At 50.3% G+C, this 16,134-nt stretch overlaps 1 protein-coding gene across 5 annotated transcripts in view; it reads left to right on the top strand.

Moving 5' to 3' along the window:
• Positions 1-329: 329 nt before the first annotated feature.
• The window catches only part of AKAP1 (A-kinase anchoring protein 1), a 35,520-nt gene continuing 19,715 nt past the window's right edge, over positions 330-16,134 (top strand). The window contains exons 1-2 of one of the 5 annotated variants that reach the window (XM_009190320.3): positions 771-1,184; positions 1,482-1,646. The gene's annotated coding sequence lies outside the window, so the exon portion shown is untranslated. Of the gene's footprint in view, positions 526-770; positions 1,647-9,846; positions 10,364-10,911; positions 11,169-16,134 lie in introns of those variants that run through there. The other 4 variants (XM_009190318.4, XM_009190319.3, XM_017950638.3 and 1 more) reach the window with 4 other exon arrangements.

The raw sequence follows: 16,134 nt of genomic DNA, 5'->3' as shown, positions 1-16,134 counted from the left end.
CGAGGCAGGAGATGGCCTGGCTGACCCTTCGAGCTAAGGCGGCAGAACCGGTGCTGGGCTGGCGGGGCAGGGCATCAACGGTCCTCCGAGTTCTGTACCGTCCCGCCCGGCCCCTCCGCCGGGCACCGACGAGATGACGGCTCCTCTCGCGAGAGCTCGAGCAAGACCCCGGCTCGGGGCGGCGGCTGGATGTTAGCCCAGCGCTTTAGACCGCGCCCCCTCTGGCGCAGCTGGCAGAGGCGCGGCGAGGCACTGCCGCGAGCTGCCGGCGGCGCGCACGCGCAGGTGAGCGGGGCGGGCTCGGGAGCGCGGGGGCACGAGGGCGAGGGGCGGGACCTGCGTCGCGCTGCGGGCACGTCGCCGCGAGTCTCCAGTATTTAATGTCTCTGTGTTCCACCGGCCTGGACGAGCACGTGGGGGAGCTGCGGAAGAGCGGCGTTGCGGGCCGGGCCGCGGGGCACAGCCGGGGGCCGGCGGCGGCGTGCGGACTCCGCACCCCGCACCCCGACGGTCGCCGAGGAGCTGGTAGGTCGGGGGCGGCTGCGCCGGAGACCCCCTGCCGGAGCCCCGAAGGCGTCGGGGTCAGGGCGATGGGGAGCCTGAGGTGCAGGTGCAGGATGCGACGCGCGCTCCAGGTACCCCGGGGGTGGGACGCTCCGGACGCAGAGGTGTCCTGGGGGCTCTTGGCCGCCGCGCGCTGTCAGGCCCATCTTTCCTTCCCTCGCCTGCGCTCCCTCTCCTCCTCCCCCGCCGGTTGTCTGCCGGCGGGCTCCTGACAGATCGCGTGTGCGCGGTTCTGGGCGGCGCTCTGCGGCCGCGCCGTCCTCCCCACGCGCGTCACAGTCCTCGGGGGCGGGGGGCGAGGGCGCGGCGCCCGGGTCGCCTCTCTGCGCCTCAACTTTACCGGAGCGCGCACACCCGCCTGCCAGGCTGACCCGAGCGCGTCCCACCCAAGGTCGCCCAGCCCCGCGGGCGTTTACTTTTCAAAGGTCGTGTGTACACAGTCTGAGCCGGAGCTACCCCTTCACTTATGGAGCCTCACCCAACTTCTCACCCTCGGCTCGCCCCTGGGAGTTCCGTGCGGCGAGCCAGGGGAACCGGGAATATGGGCCGGGACATCCGCCGGTTGTGATCCAACCGTGTTTCGGGCTGAGGGACCGTTCGAATCGAGTTGGGGTCTGGAGGTTGGAGGCTCAGGGGCGTCTCGGGGGGATTTGCATTCGTAGCCCCCGCAGGCGTGTCCGGAGGGACGGAGGCCGTCCAGCCTGGGGTGTCTGCCGACCTCAGGCCCGGGGACGCCGAGGGTCACGTGTCCGGAGCCGCCTGCGGCCCAGCGCCCCGGGTCCGCGATCTGGAAGGACCGTGCTGGTTTCGGGGTTACGATGTGCTAGGAGAGACAGTGGCTGGACGCCTCGAACGCGGGCTTTCTGGCGTTCAACTCTTCTGTGCCCTAGCTGAAGGTCTTCTTCTTTCCCTTCCAGGGAGGGATAGGAGAAGAAAGGTGCTGATCGTGGTGGGCCCTGCTGTGGCTACTCGGAACGGCATGGGAGTCCTGGGCGTTTCGGGATCTTCCTCTCCCGGGGGATGTCCTGGGTGACGGCACCTTCCTGCCGCGGTTAACACAAACCCGGTGGACTTCGCTCCAGGTGCTTGTCGAGGCCTCTCAAGCTGGCTAGGGTGTATGCGCAGGGCAATTAGTGAGGTTAACCTGCGTATCTTTCCCGTACTGTAGTGCGCGTTACTTAGTGTTTAAATTTGTCTCCAGTGAAATCTAGGCTGCTGGACCTGGTGCAACAGTATCTGTTAGTTACTGATCAAGGAACACCGTTCACAAAAAGCTATTAATTCTGGCAACTAGTAACCTTACATGCTCATGTAACTGCTAAGTCCTTCCCAAATTAGTACCTTTTTTTTTTTTTTTTTAACTCTTTATTTAGAAAGCAAAGCTTGGACTCTCAGCACCACCCATCCACTTTGCTCTTAAAGGTACAGAACATCTTTGAAATGAAGAGGGCTGCCTGACTTGATCATTTATATGATTCCTCTGTTCTTGGCATTCAAGTGGTTCACCTGCTGATTATTTAAGACCCTGAGCACTGGAAGCAAGTGAAGTTTTGTTTTGGGAGCCTTTTGACTTATGTTGAACCTTTCTTCTTTAACCTCTAACTAGTTTTGTAGGTTCTGCATAATCATTCCTGGGTGTATTCTCTTTGAAATATGGCCCTAGGTTAGAGGAGGTCCCCTGCATCCTACAGGTATGCAAATCACTAAAGCTCGAGTCTATTACTGAATTAAATAGGCTCTGTCTTCATGCATGTTGTTAGATGATGCCTCAGAACTCGCTGGTCATAGCCAGTGAGTGAGATAGTTCTAATGGATTTGCGTCTAGATGGGGTTCCTTGTAGGAATATCTCCCATCTCCCAGCTGTTTCTAGGAAATGCATTCTCACTTGGCCACTGCAGGGTGACAGTGGAGGTGTCTGTTGTAAGTGGCCTGCTGAGGTGCTGAAGTCGGTATGTTTCCAGTGTAAGGTTGCTGAACATCAATATTTAAAAGCAATTTATCTTGCTACCTGGTAACCCAAATTATTCTTGAGCTTTGGACATAGGCTGGGTTGCAGCCATATTTTAGGGGAAGGCTGGTGTTAGCCTCTACAGTATTCCCTTTTCCTGTCCTAAAGACAAATGGAGATCATATTTGTGATACTGGGGACTGTGATAGGTGCTTAAGCATTGCTCTTCCCCTCTCCTCCCTAAACAAGCCCTGAGACTGACTTTGTTTCTCTTGAATTACTTGAGTGACTTGAATTCTATTAAAAGCACCCCTCTCCTTAGCCTCTGACCCAGAAGCTTGTTTGGGAGGAAAAACAAATTGGTTTCCCTAAGCTTTGCTGGCTAGCCTCCTGGTCCCAGCCTGCAACATGACTTGATGGTGTGTGCGTTTCAGGGCTTTGAAGATCAGGCAGCTTGTAGCCAATGTACCCAGAGAGCTGACCGTAGAGTTCCCCTAGGTCCCTGTTTCCTAAATCTTACCTGTGAGTCTAGAATGACTGGGCCTCTCTGTAGCTTGGTCTGTTTTCCTATTGTGGGGAAATCAGTTGTTTCAGGTATGAGTTAATACATTCAGCTTGTCATTCTCAGGCATTTTCTTCCACTATGGGGAGGTAGTGGATCCTGTGGGCATCTTGTCCCATTGAAATCATCTCATACTATTTGAGAGTTGCTCATCTTTATGGTGGGGGGTGTATTTTAGTCCTCAGTTTTGCTTCTTAGGGCAAATTCTGTTTCTTCCATGTTCATTCCTGGTGTAATACCTCAGGCAGTTTTCACTTTTATCATCATTTAACATTGTTTCCATCATATGTGGCATCCCACTGAAGGAACCTGCTGACCTTGGTACCTAATTTTAAGCTTGGGCTGTGGAAATCCTCATCAGTGAGCGTGTTTGGAGTAGGACAGAGTCTGGCTGGAGAAACAGGTAGTGGGGGACCTGGGAACTAAATTTGAGAGGATGCATCTTTCTTGATAGTTACTGTGCTAGGTGAGTTACGAGCAAATGGCTCCCTAATCCTTTAATCCTCACACCTGATACAGTGAGGGTGAAACTGGAGGTCATTCTGGATTGTTTCAGTGGCTGTCACACAAATTCAAATTGAGGGGTACAGGAACTAGGAAGTAGGGGTGTGGACTTAAAACTAGGTCCTCTGGATGGCTTTTGTGAGAAGAACCAAGGAATATTCTTAAATCCCTGGGCTTTTCTCCTAGTCTTTCTGCTGCTTTCTAAGTAGATTGTTGACATTGTGTGTGTTATCATTCAGCATTCTGAGAACTAGCTTTCCAGCAATAAATAGATTTCAAGGTGTCCTTTGCCTTAACGTTTTCATTTTACTAAATGGTGCAGCCTTGTCCACATTCTGTCCGGGTCTTCTCCATCTGGTTGTTTTTTTTTTTTCGGCTTGATTTGATAGTTTGCAGCAGTCAGTGGTAAACATTGTGTTCCCTATTCTGTAATGGTGGCTGGCTGCATTCACTGAGCCATGTGTCACTAAGGCCCAGTTGCACTTGGGAGCAAAGAAGGGCCCTGAGCTGAGTCCTGGAAGTAAAAGTATGTATAACTGAGGGCTGATGAGGCTTGTTTCACTGCTGGGCTTAGCTGACAAGAGCCTGGGACTTGGTACAGCTCTCAGAGCTGAAACCTGGCTGTGATTCTAGGCAGGCTGGTTGGCCTTCCAGGTCTTGGTTTATTCAGTGGCTAAAAGAGGGTTGGTCAGAATTATCAGTATTCGGATTATGGTCCTGGGAGCCTTGGAGTTAGACCAAACATGCCCAGGGGTGACTGGAGAGATGCGTTTGGGCTGGGAAGCACAGCTCAATGGGTAGTACATGTCAAAGACTTAAGGGGGAAAAAAACCCCACAACTTACTGTTCATCTCAAGTTCTTAGCTCTAAGGTGTGCTACTGTTCTAAATATTTTTATTTTTAAAGATAGCTCTATTTGCCTACATTTGTCCTGGCTGGGGGGAGCTTAGAGCCGCCTTGTCTATAGGGTAGCTACTAGCTGTGTGACTAATTAGATTTTCAAAGTATTAAAAAAAAAAGTTTCTCAGTGACATTAGCCACATTTCAGATTCTCAGTGGTTCATGTAGCTAGTGGCTGCCGTCCTGGTCAGTACAGGTCAAGAACATTTTCCATAATTTGAAGAAAGTTTTGTTGGACAGTACTGGCCAAGAAAGTTTTTTTCCTCCAACTCTAAAAGCTTAATTGTCTCAACTTGTAAATCTCTAAAGCATAACATGTTTGAGCTTAGTCTTCCAGAGTCCATAAACCCAACAGCTTTGGTGACAAATTATCTACTGGTTGTCTTCATGGCATACTATAGGTGAGTTCTAGTCCGCCAGTTGGGAGTGGACAATCAGTTATGAAACAGGTGGAGTGAGGACCTTCAGAAAGGACCTGGGGATAGGAGCATGAAGCAAAGGGCCAGACGCTAAGCCCTTAGAAAGCCCTTTTGGTTTGAGAGCCGGTTTATTATCATAAAGATCCTTGCTGGTTTGTCCTTGGTCTCCAAATGTCAGATGTCAACATATTGTTACTTGGTCCTTCAGCCACCTGATGACTTCCTACAGATCTCAGTGTGGCCCTTAAACCAGGTTGTGTTTTCATTCTGCTCTTTCCAGTCCACCTAAATGTTAGGGGCCATTCTTCACAGAAGGCATTGAGGGAGAGTGGAGCCACAGTGCGGATCTTAACGTGTTCTGTTGTGGCAGGGGTGGGGGGTTCTTTGTTTCCAGATGCCCCCTCTTCTAGTCCTGGGTGTGCTTTGTTTGAACCCTGCTAGATTGACCTTCAGTATATATAATGTGAGATCTCTTTTCTTGGAGCCAGGCAGCATAAAAGACAAGTATTAACAAGCGCCTACTGGCATATTAGTGGCTTTTTTTTTTTTTCTAACTATGTCATTTTTATTCTCTCTCAGCCCTCTGAGGTTAGTACAGTGATCTAGCTTGTGGGTGAAGAAACAGGATCCAGTAGGGTAAGCTGGTCCCAGGACACAGCGAGGGCTGGACTGGCCTTGGGCCTCGGTTGGGATGTGCTCCCCACCTCCTCCTCTGCCCCCCTGTCCCCCATGCTCATAGGCTGTTGCTTATTTACTGCCCCTTTATCACCACATCCTCATTCAGGAAACTAAACTGGGTTTTAAAAAGATTAAAATCATTTATCCCACATATGGAGTCTGACTATTAAGTGTTTTCAGCCTCGTAACAACTCTGTGAGGGAGATATTCTTACTCCATATTACAGGACATCTTCATTTTATGGGAAACTGAAGTACAGGATCCTGCTCTTAACTCTCTTGTCTTTCCAAAGCCATATTTTATCATCAGAATTATGCAACCATCAGGTGCTTTTGAAATGCACAAGTAATGACTATGAATAAAAAAAGCTGTGCCTGAGGGCTCAGGGAAACTGCTCTGAAGACTGAGCTGGTTGTAAAAGACAATCCTGAAGTCACTAATTTCCCAGACACCTGTCAGACCTCACTTGGAGGTCACGAGACCATCCCCTGGCCCTCCAAAAAGCTGTCACCTGGCAGTAGCTGGCCTCCTGATTAGAGGAGACAGTAAGATCTGTTCAAGCACAGCCCCAGCCCCCAGCCCTTCTCTGGCCTGGGCCTGGGTGTGTCTTTGTGAGGCTGGGTCGACAACAGATCTGAAGGACAGTTCAGTCTTCTGTATACTCTTTCTTGCCCCTCCTTTCTGCCCCTCCCAAGAAAAAGGAGCAGGAGTGAATCTCACTTGCCTGAACTGTCTTGGAGGGAGACCCATACTCGGCTTTGCCTTTAGCTGTCTCTGGGAGAAAAGGCCGTGCTGCAAATAACCTCCCTGCTTTGTCCTTTGGCTTTGGTGTGGCTCACCTGGCCAAGCATGTGCTAGTGCTATTTTTAGCAGGTGGCATCTTTTAGGAGGGCCAAGTGCATGTGGCTGCAGTGTATGGGACAGATCCTGGTGCCAAAGCTGCTGCTGTCTCTGCCGCCACCGCCTCGTCAGGAGAGAGAGGAGAATAAAGCCACCCTAGAAGCTGCCAAGGGGTGTGTGGAGGGGGTGGCTGCTTAAGAGGTCTCCAGGGCTGCCTTTTCTATTCTGGATCTGTGGCAGGGACCCAGCCTGCCTCCTGGTGCAGGCAGGCATGTGACTGAGGCAGCCCGGGGAGCTGGGGAGCTTGGTGTCAGGACTGCTGCCTGGGGAGTGAGGACCCCTTGTTGCCCCAGCAGCGAATTTCTCAGGAAACCACATAACCCCATTACAAACTTTTATTTATGTATTTATTTATTTATTTATTTATTCATTCATTTATTTAGAGACGAGGTCTTGCTTTGTCACCCAGGCTAGAGTATAGGGGCATGATCATAGCTCACTGCTGCCTTGAATTCCTGGGTTCAAGGGATCCTCCTGCCTCAGCCTCCCAAGTAGCTGGGACTATAGGTGCACATCATGATGCCTGGCTGATTAAAATTTTTTTTTTTTTTGGTAGAGATGGGGTCTCACCACCTTGCCCAGACCGATCTCAAGACTCCTGGGCTCAAAGTGATCATTCCATGTTGGTTTCCCAAAGTGCTGAGATTACAGGTGTGAGCCGCTGTGCCTGGCCCCATAACTTCATTTTTGTGTGAAGTTGCCCAATCTAAGGGCCGGCCACTAAATGGACACTAAAAAGTCTCTAATAGTTTGGATTGGTGGACAGTCTGGTTCCTTGTGTCCTCTGGCTTAAACCAAAATGCAAACATGAAAGGAGGCACAGCCATAGACCCCCAATGAGAATTCTTTACTGGGATGCCACAGAAGCTGAAGAGGGGTGAACAAGCAGTTTGACCAGCAAGCTTACTGGTTCCCCAGGCCACCCTGTCTTCTCTCCTTTTGTGTTCCTCCTTCCCTCTAACTTGGAGCTGCTCACTCCAGCCCATCTATCTGTTTCTGATTAAGAAAGCTTCAAGCCATATAAGGCCCTCTGTTGCCTATGGTTTATGTTGGCTGGAGAGCAAGGTTGTTTTTTGCAAAGTCCGATTCAAAGAAGTGGCAAGGGCTTACGTAGGCTGTGTGTGTCTGCCTGCTGGGGCTGGACTGCCTTATTGGAACAGGTTCCTTTGAGGGAGCCTGAGAGTAAGGGGGGCTTACTGCCCCTTACCCTTAGTGGTGGCTTTCTAAGGCTAATGTATGGTATGGCCGCAGGGCTTCCTGGCAAGTGTATTCGCTGACAACATGAAGGTAAAAGCAAGCCCTTGTTTACTTACACAGTGTACCTGTCATGCTACCAGCCACAGAGGCATCCTGTTTCAGAAAACAAGTCTGGAAGCAGCTTCTGCTTATTAATTAAGAACTAAAGCTGCTTGACTCTTCAGGCACATCATTTTCCCCCCTGGAGAAAGTTTGGTGGACCATATCCCTTGGGGTTCTTGCGAGTCCGACTGGCCTTCCGCTCAGTGATGTTGGAGAGCCCTTTCCCTGAGAGCCATGCTCTGACCTCATCTTCACCTCCCCTCTTGCTGCCTCTTGAGTCAGCCAAGCCTGTTCCTGCCTTAGGACTTGGGCACATGTTCTTCCTGCCTGGAACTTTCTCCCCCCACTCCTCCTGCCTCCCCGCAGATCTTGGCACAGCTCTCAAGTGTTCCAGTTCTGATGCCACCTCTTCCAAGAGGCATTCCCGCCCCATTCTGTCTGCAGCTTCCCCTTCCAAGCGCTCCATCCAGCCTTTCTTGTTTCAACCACAGCACACAGAAAAGGACTGGGTGACCCGTTCCTCAACTCTCCTAGCTGGTGCCCTGCTACACGCACAGGGATATAGGTAATTCATCACATGCAAGGGCAGCCTTAGGGCTCAGTTCTCTCAATCTGTGGAGAGAGGCTGCAGGTCTTTATATTTAAGTCGCTGAACCTTTGCAGTATCTTACCTATAATTTGACTCTCTACCCTTCCTTCCGCCTTTGCTTCCTGAAGGCTCTCTTTCCCTTGTGTGCCCAGTGAACTTGGCTCACAGTACGTGTTAAACTCTTTGTTAAATGACTAGCCCTGAGAGGTCCAGCCATCTGATGCTGGCTAGCCTTCAGTGCCTTGCTTCCAGAAGGGTCTTACTATCAATAAGCATACTCTCTTTTTGATATTATGTCAGCTGGGCAGTTGGGGGTCTCTGAAGCACACAATTGGCATCAATTATTATAATAGGAAAGTAAGGCGTTACAAGTTTGTGCATAGATGAGTTGACATTAATGCAAATTTAGGATGATTAATAAGAAACATAAAGCTGCGTGGTAATAGAGCATGCGTTGCTACTTGTATGTAGCTTAATAATGTATTTTCTATCAAAACATTACTTGTAGAAAGATTTGGCTTTTGACTGTGTACAAGGCTTGAAAGGACAGTCTTTTGCCCACCGCTCCCCACCCCCATTGCTTTCAATTCTTCCAGCTTGTCCCCACCTTTGTCAGTAGTATTCGTTTCTTTCTTTTTAAGGATTATTATCTGATTTGTTTTTCTGCTGTGGGAGCTAGGACTTAGCTTGTTCCTATGCTTTTTTCTTCCCTCATCATCCCAGTGTAGAGATAGCCCAAGTTTTGGTCAAGTTGCTATTCAGAATACACATTATTATAATATGAACCTTGTTTATGGCTGCAAGGTTTTTAGTTCCCCATATTTCTTCTTTTCCCCCACTTCTCCTCTCCTAGTTAATTTCCTTAGTTTCTTTTGCTTAATTTTCTGTCTCTCACCAGTTCCCTAACCCCCCAATGCCCCGCCCCACCAGCCTCCACCGTTGCTGTGGAACTCCTGTCATTGGCGGAAAGTGGCTCTCACCGTGGCTCCACACACCAGGTGCTCGCAGCAGTTCCACATTGCTCCTGGGCGCATCCCTCTTCCCTGGCTCTGCTTCCCCTTCACCCTTGGAATTCCCTTTCCCCTTCTCTTGTCTCATTTGTGGATCCAGTGCCCCTCCTTTCTTGGTTGATTTCCTTGTCTTGGGGGAGCCCATCGTTCAGTAGCTTGCTGAGAAGGTGTCATGGTTTGTGGCCCACAAGAAGCCAGCCGATCCATGCAGGGACAGGCATGTTTGAAGGCATGGATTGGGCCTTCAGTTGTGTGGCTGAAATCAGCAGACAACTAGGCCCGTGGAGCCCTTCCGCCAGGCCAGGCCAGCAGAAGGTCTGGCTTTACTTTTTAGAGAAGTTGTAAATGTGGGGATCTGGATTTGGGTACCAGGTAATGGTGAAAATGGGTCCCCCCCCTTTTTTTTGACAGGTCTCATTCTGTCCCCCAGGCTGGTGTGCAGTGATGCCAAAGTGTTGGGGATTACAGGCATGAGCTACCATGGTGGCCTGTTTGGGCTTTTTTTTTTTCCTTCCGTCCTCGTCTCCACTACTCCCTGCCCAGACTGAAAGTGCCTTGAGGGCAGTGCCTTGCCTAATTAGTTTGTGTCCCACCATGCTTTTCCCTGTGAGTGCCAGTAATTATTTGTTGAATAGAAATTACCTTCTATGCTTTTATGTGATTTCTGGGGCGGTCGTAGTTCACAGTCTGCCATTAGGAAGATCAGGGTCTTACCTCTTTGGTTTTGCCCATGTGAGGCGCTGTGAAGGGTTTTTTGCTGCACACCAACATCTTTTCTGATGTCTTTACTGGCTTTTAAGTAAGGTTGTTGTCAGGTTGCCATTTCATACCTTTTGGGCAGTCCTCTGTAATGTCTTCTGTGGTCGTGGGCGGGAACTCCATGTACCCAGGAAGGCATTCCTGGCACCTGCATTGTGACCATCTTTAGAATCCTGTCGGAATTCACTTGTAAAGCAAGATGGTTGTCAAGGCCAGAGGTGAGGGGCCAGGTGAGTGTGACGTAGTCTTCAAAGTTTTAAAATCCACACCCCTACCCCCCAAATGAAGTGATTGGGAAGACCTTTGTAGGAGGTGCTGATGATTTTTCCTTCACGAAAAGAGGCATGTGACTGGGACCTGCCATGGATTTGGCCAGCAGAGCAGGAAGGAGGCTGGGCAGTTCACCCTTGTATACTGTTTTCCAGAGCAGGAGTTCCTTTAACTTTTAGTTGGACTGGAGGAGCTCTTAATTTGAGGCCATGTCCAGAGATGGTCTTTCTGACTTTTGGCTTGTCTTACCTAGAACTCCTGGTAGTGGATTCAGGGTTTCCATTTTGGCCGTAGAAGGCTTTGCCAAGCAGGTACTCAGACACTACTGGGTTAAGCCTCTGGCCTTCTGGACTTCCTTCTGTGAACTGGACTGGGAAAGTGTCCCGAGTTCCTGACAGCTGCTCTACATGGAAGGGCAAAAGCACCCCCAGAGCGTGCTGGTCTGGCTGTACTGGCTCCCCTGGCTGCTCTGTGGGCCGTCACAATGGAGGGTGGGGGACAGTCCTGGACAGGACCTCACAGCCCCACTGTGAGCTCCTTTGGGATCTCTAGGGTACCCACATGAAGTCATAGCTTACTGTGACTTACACAGGCCCCTGAGGATGAAGGTAACAGTCCTGTGAGCACTGAGGCTGGGCTGGGACCAACACCTGAGCCATGGCTCCAGCACTCTGATTCCTGGCCCAGCCATGCTGCTGAGGGTGCACAGCCCAGGCCTACCATCGCCCCCACCCTTGGTGGCAGAACCGAGCACTACCCAGCAAGGTAGGTGTTGGCCGCTGCAGCATTTATGCAGCCCTCCTGTTCATTGGGGTCTTCCGGGAACACGCTCTAGAGCTGCATTGTCCAGTAGGTAGGGTCAGCTGCAGGTGGAGAGTTCAAGTTAAATTAACCTGAAGTAGAATTCAGTGCCCTAGTCACACTGGTCACATTTCAAGTGCTCAGTAACCTCCCATGACTAAGTGACTGCCAGTATTGGATAGCAGTCACTCTTGAGGGTCACCCAGACCTTTACCTCTTGTGACCTACTCTGCTTTACCACATTGCAACTGCCGCAACTATGGCTCCTGTGGCAAACGTCAAACTCTTTTTGTCTCGTCCGACCAGCACTTCAGCTCCTAGGATTTGTTCCTGTTTTACTCTGGGACTCGCTGTTCCCTCCCATGCCCAAAGATATTAGAACCTCAATTTGTGTCCTGTCCCCCTCCCCACCCACCCATTGCAGCCTAAGGAAATCCTGGCCATCTTTGAGAAAGCCTTCCTGGGCTCCCTTTGCCCACTTCTCAGCACGGCTGCTTATGGCACAGGGCTGTGTGCGTGTGTGAGTGAGTGAGAGAGACTGATTCTTCCTTCAGAATCGTGCGCTTCTGGTGATCAGAATCTGCTGCTTGTAGCAACTTAAACATGTTTGAATGTATGAGCAAGGTGAATGACTGTGACCTGACGAGGAAATAGGTAAATGCATCTGATACAAGCCAAGAGGCCCTCTTGGAATCTTACAGAGAACTCCGAGTTTGTGATTTTCCTCCACCAAACTCCCATGGAAGGGAGTATGCCTCTGCCTGGCCACAGCCTGCTGTCATTCTCTGAATGCAGTGGCTGAAGTGCTGGGCTTTAGGTTCTGATTCTCTGCCCTTGGAAGACACCCTTCAAGGGGAAGAGTCCCTCAGCAGGAACTTAATGAGCTGGGCACTCGGGAGGTGGAGTGTCTTGGGCAGGCTCCTTCCTATTGGTAGAACACGTGGGGACAGCCTTTGTCAGTGTGAACACTGGAATAACAGAAGAAATGTTCAAATTCCAGTGTAAATGCTCATTCAGAACGCAAAGTGGATGTGGCTTCACTGACCAGGCCCAAGCCCAAATTGGGCTTGTTGGGCCCTTGGCTCCTAAGCTGTTGTTTTTATGGTGGACTTTCCCATCAGTTACATGTGGCTCTTTTTGCAGTAACTGCAGCCAAATTGGCTTAGTCACTGGGACCAACACTCTATGTACCATTGCCAGGGATTTGTTTTCTTGTTTAGCAGAAGGCTCTAGTCTGCAGTTACCAGGTTTGTCAGCTGAGTTGAGAGTGGGGCCATTACTTTTCTGAGGGCTGTTCTGGGAAGCTGCAGGTACCTCCCTGGAGAAAGAAGAGATCCTTTGGAACCTGGAGTGAGCAGATGAATGCTGAGGCCTCTGGCTGTAGCACATGCCTGACTTCAGCTCTGTGTGACCACTTGGCAACTAGCCAGCGTGCGTCTATTCCCAGGCAAATGGACCTGCTAAAAATAAGCAGGCAGCTATTTAATTCCAACAGATTCAAAATGACAGAGTGTCCTCCCCACCAACCCTAGGGCAGGGCTCTGCAGCATCCTTCTGGGAGGCTTTTCTCTGACTGCAGACAGGTCTGCCCTTAGTCCTGGGCCTTGGGGAGGAGCCAGCCTTTGATTAGCTTGTGAGTATGAAGGCTTTGGGGACTACTGTGATATCGCTTAAAGGTTGAGAAGTTTAGGTTTACAAAAACAAACACCTCAGGGCAAAGAGAGCAACTCCGAAGAGTCTGGCCCAGTGCAGGAAGGAAGATGTCAGAAGAGCCTTGTAAGGCCGAAGGAGTATGTGTATGTATTAGAAGGTGGCACTACCTGGGCATTAAGGAAAGGCTGATGCATTTTATACCACCTCTTACAGGCCTGTCTAACCAGGTAAATGGCAAAATGGCATCTTACCAATTCCGAAGAAGTCTGTTTGACTGTGGTGATAATTGCCTCAGGGGTGAGGGAGTGAGGGGCTAGCTGATATATATATATATGTATGTATGTATGTATTTTTTTTTTTTTTTTTTTTTTTTTGAGACGGAGTCTCGCTCTGTCACCCAGGCTGGAGTGCAGTGGCGCAATCTTGGCTCACTGCAAGCTCCGTCTCCCGGGTTCACACCATTCTCCTGCCTCAGCTTTCCAAGTAGCTGGGACTACAGGTGCCCACCACCACGCCTGGCTAATTTTTTTTGTATTTTTAGTAAAGACGGGGTTTCACCGTATTAGCCAGGATGGTCTCGATCTCCTGATCTCATGATCTGCCTGCCTCGGCATCCCAAAGTGCCAGAATTACAGGTGTGAGCCACTGCGCCTGGCCTAGCTGATTTCTTGACTAGTGGGAATGGGGGCTGGTGGAGGGGCATCTGTGAGGTGTCTCCTGGCAATGGGTGCCCTTAGTGAGACCCTGCCAAGGCCTGCTGATCCCAGGGGCTCTTGGCTCTGTTCTTGTTGGAGGATGGTTCATATCTCTAAGCACAATTCCCTGGTAGCAAGGAAGAAAACACATCTTCCACTCTGCTCTTTGGGGATCTTGTAATCTCTGTTGTCAAGTGCTGGTGGAATGCTTCAAGCCAGGCAGTTCCTGTTCCTGGAAGCAGTGGTATAGATAAGGGCTTTATCTTGAGCCACTCACTGCATAGAAGCAGTGACACCTGGTTCCTGATTGCTCAGCCTTGGGTCTCTGGCTTTAGTCCAGAGTGTGGGATGAAGGCTGAGGAGTAATGGGCACTGGGAATTTAGGTGGGACGTGCTGGATTCTGTGGGTTGGGTGACATGGCTTCAGGGTAGCAGTATTCAGCGCCTTCTAGGAGGCCTTCCCTGGCTTGGAAATGTAGAAACCTTGTTTCCTGGGCAGTAATTCTTCAGTAGCTCCAGTGACTGTAGGGGTGACTCTAGAGGTGGTGGTCTGAGGGTTTAGAGCCTTAGTCTCTGGGGAACAAGCTGGCCTGGGAGGGCTAGTGGTGATGTCACGGTAAGCTACAGAGCAGCAGGCAGGGGTGGGCGTTGTGGCCCACAGTGGTGGTTCTGTGCATTCTGTTTGAGGACCGAGAACAGGGCAGGTGAAGTGCAGGGAGCCTAGTGACAGAAAGCGCTGGGGACTGGTTATGGGTGGCCTAGGGTACAGGACCAAAGCCAGGGCGGGGGTGCGTGCTTTGAGTCTTGGTTCTCTACCTCACTGTAGTATAGTCCCCTTGTGGGATCTTGGGAGGCTGGGTGTGGTGGTGTGGTGTGGGAGCAGCAACTAACTGCTGGAGACAGGCAGGACCCCTTGGGATCAACTTTTAGTTCTAAAGGGGTGGGGCTTCTCCCAGCCATCATGAGAGGTGGCTAGTGTTTTGAGCAGATAGCCAATTACAGTCTGTGGCCTTGGGCCATTGTTATGTAAAATAAGGAAAACTGTCCCCCAGTGGGGTAGTTGTTAGGATTGTTTTTCTTCCTCTCTACCCCATCCCATTTAATCTTCTTCCTAAGATCGGATAATTGCTATGGGAGTCACAGCTATAAATCTGGGTGAAATGGGATTGCCTAGTTAGTAAGGAATCACAATCTAAATTTACTGACCTGGCCAGGCGCAGTGGCTCACGCCTATAATCCCAACAGTTTTTGAGGCTGAGGTGGGTAGATCGCTTGACGTCAGGAGTTGGAGACCAGCCTGGCCAACATGGTGTGAAACTCCATCTCTGCTAAAAAAACAAACAAACAAACAAAAAACAAACATTAGCCAGGCATGGTGGCATGTGCCTGTAATCCCAGCTGCTTGGGAGGCTGAGGTAGGAGAATCACTTGAACCCAGAAGGCAGAGGTTGCTGTAAACCAAGATCGTGCCCACTGCACTCCAGCTTGGGCGACAGAGCGAGACTCTGTCTTAAATAAGTAAGTAAACAAACAAACTGACCAGTTGAAAACCTGGGTTTAGACTCAGCTCCTCTTCCTCCTGGCATGTGCGCTGTGGGGTAGTATTTGATCTCCTGACAGCAGGCCATGGGCACACTCCCCTATAGACACTTTCCCCATAGCCACTTTCCTGTCTCAAACTGTCCTTAGTCTTTTTTTAAAATTATTTTTTCCAGCCAGGCCAACATGGAGAAACCCTGTCTCTACTAAAAATACAAAATTAGCTGGGCATGGTGGCGCATGCCTGTAATCTCAGCTACTCAGGAGGCTGAGGCAGGAGAATCACTTGAACCCGGGAGGTGGAGGTTGCGGTGAGCCAAGACCACGCCATTGCACTCCAGCCTGGGCAACGAGAGCAGAACTCTGTCTCAAAACATAAAATAAAATAAAATAAAATTATTGGGCAGCTCCCAAACCAGAATAGGTTTAGGGGGACTTCCCTGTCTTTACTCCTTTATTTGAAAGACAGTTGAACACAAAGCAAATACAAGGCAAATCTCCCATCATTACCACCTTTTTGGGTGTGTGCAGGTTGTTAGAGAATAGTGATTCTCTTTTTCTCCCCCCAGGATGGGGTCTCACTCTGTTGCAAGAGCAGTGGTGCGATCTCAGCTCATTTCAAACTCCGCCTCCTGGGCTCAAGTAACCCTCCTGCCTCAGCCTCTGGAGCAGCTAGAACTATACCACCTGGCTAATATTTTTTTTTTCCTTTTTTTTAGAGACAGGGTTTCACATGTTGTCCAGGCTGGTCTCAAACTCCTGGCCTCAAGCAGTTTGCCGCCCCCTCCATCACCCCCAACCCTAGCCTCCCAAAGTGCTGGGATTATGGGTGTGAGCCACCACACCGGGCCTCAGAACAGTGATTCTCAAACTTGACTGCACATTGTAATCACCTTGGTTTAAAAAAAAAAAAAAACAACAAAACCCTGCTGCTGGGGTCTCACTCTAAGATTCTGATTTAATAGGGCTGGTGCTGCCTTGGCCTTGGGCTTTTAAAAGCTTGCCAGGTGATGCTAATGTGAAGCCAAGTTGGAGAACCGTCA

The sequence above is a fragment of the Papio anubis genome, chromosome 17, assembly GCF_008728515.1.
Source record: "Papio anubis isolate 15944 chromosome 17, Panubis1.0, whole genome shotgun sequence".
Taxonomy (NCBI): Eukaryota; Metazoa; Chordata; class Mammalia; order Primates; family Cercopithecidae; genus Papio; species Papio anubis.
The sequence above is the reverse complement of the archived record's forward strand: the minus strand, read 5'-3'. Positions and strand labels throughout refer to the sequence as shown.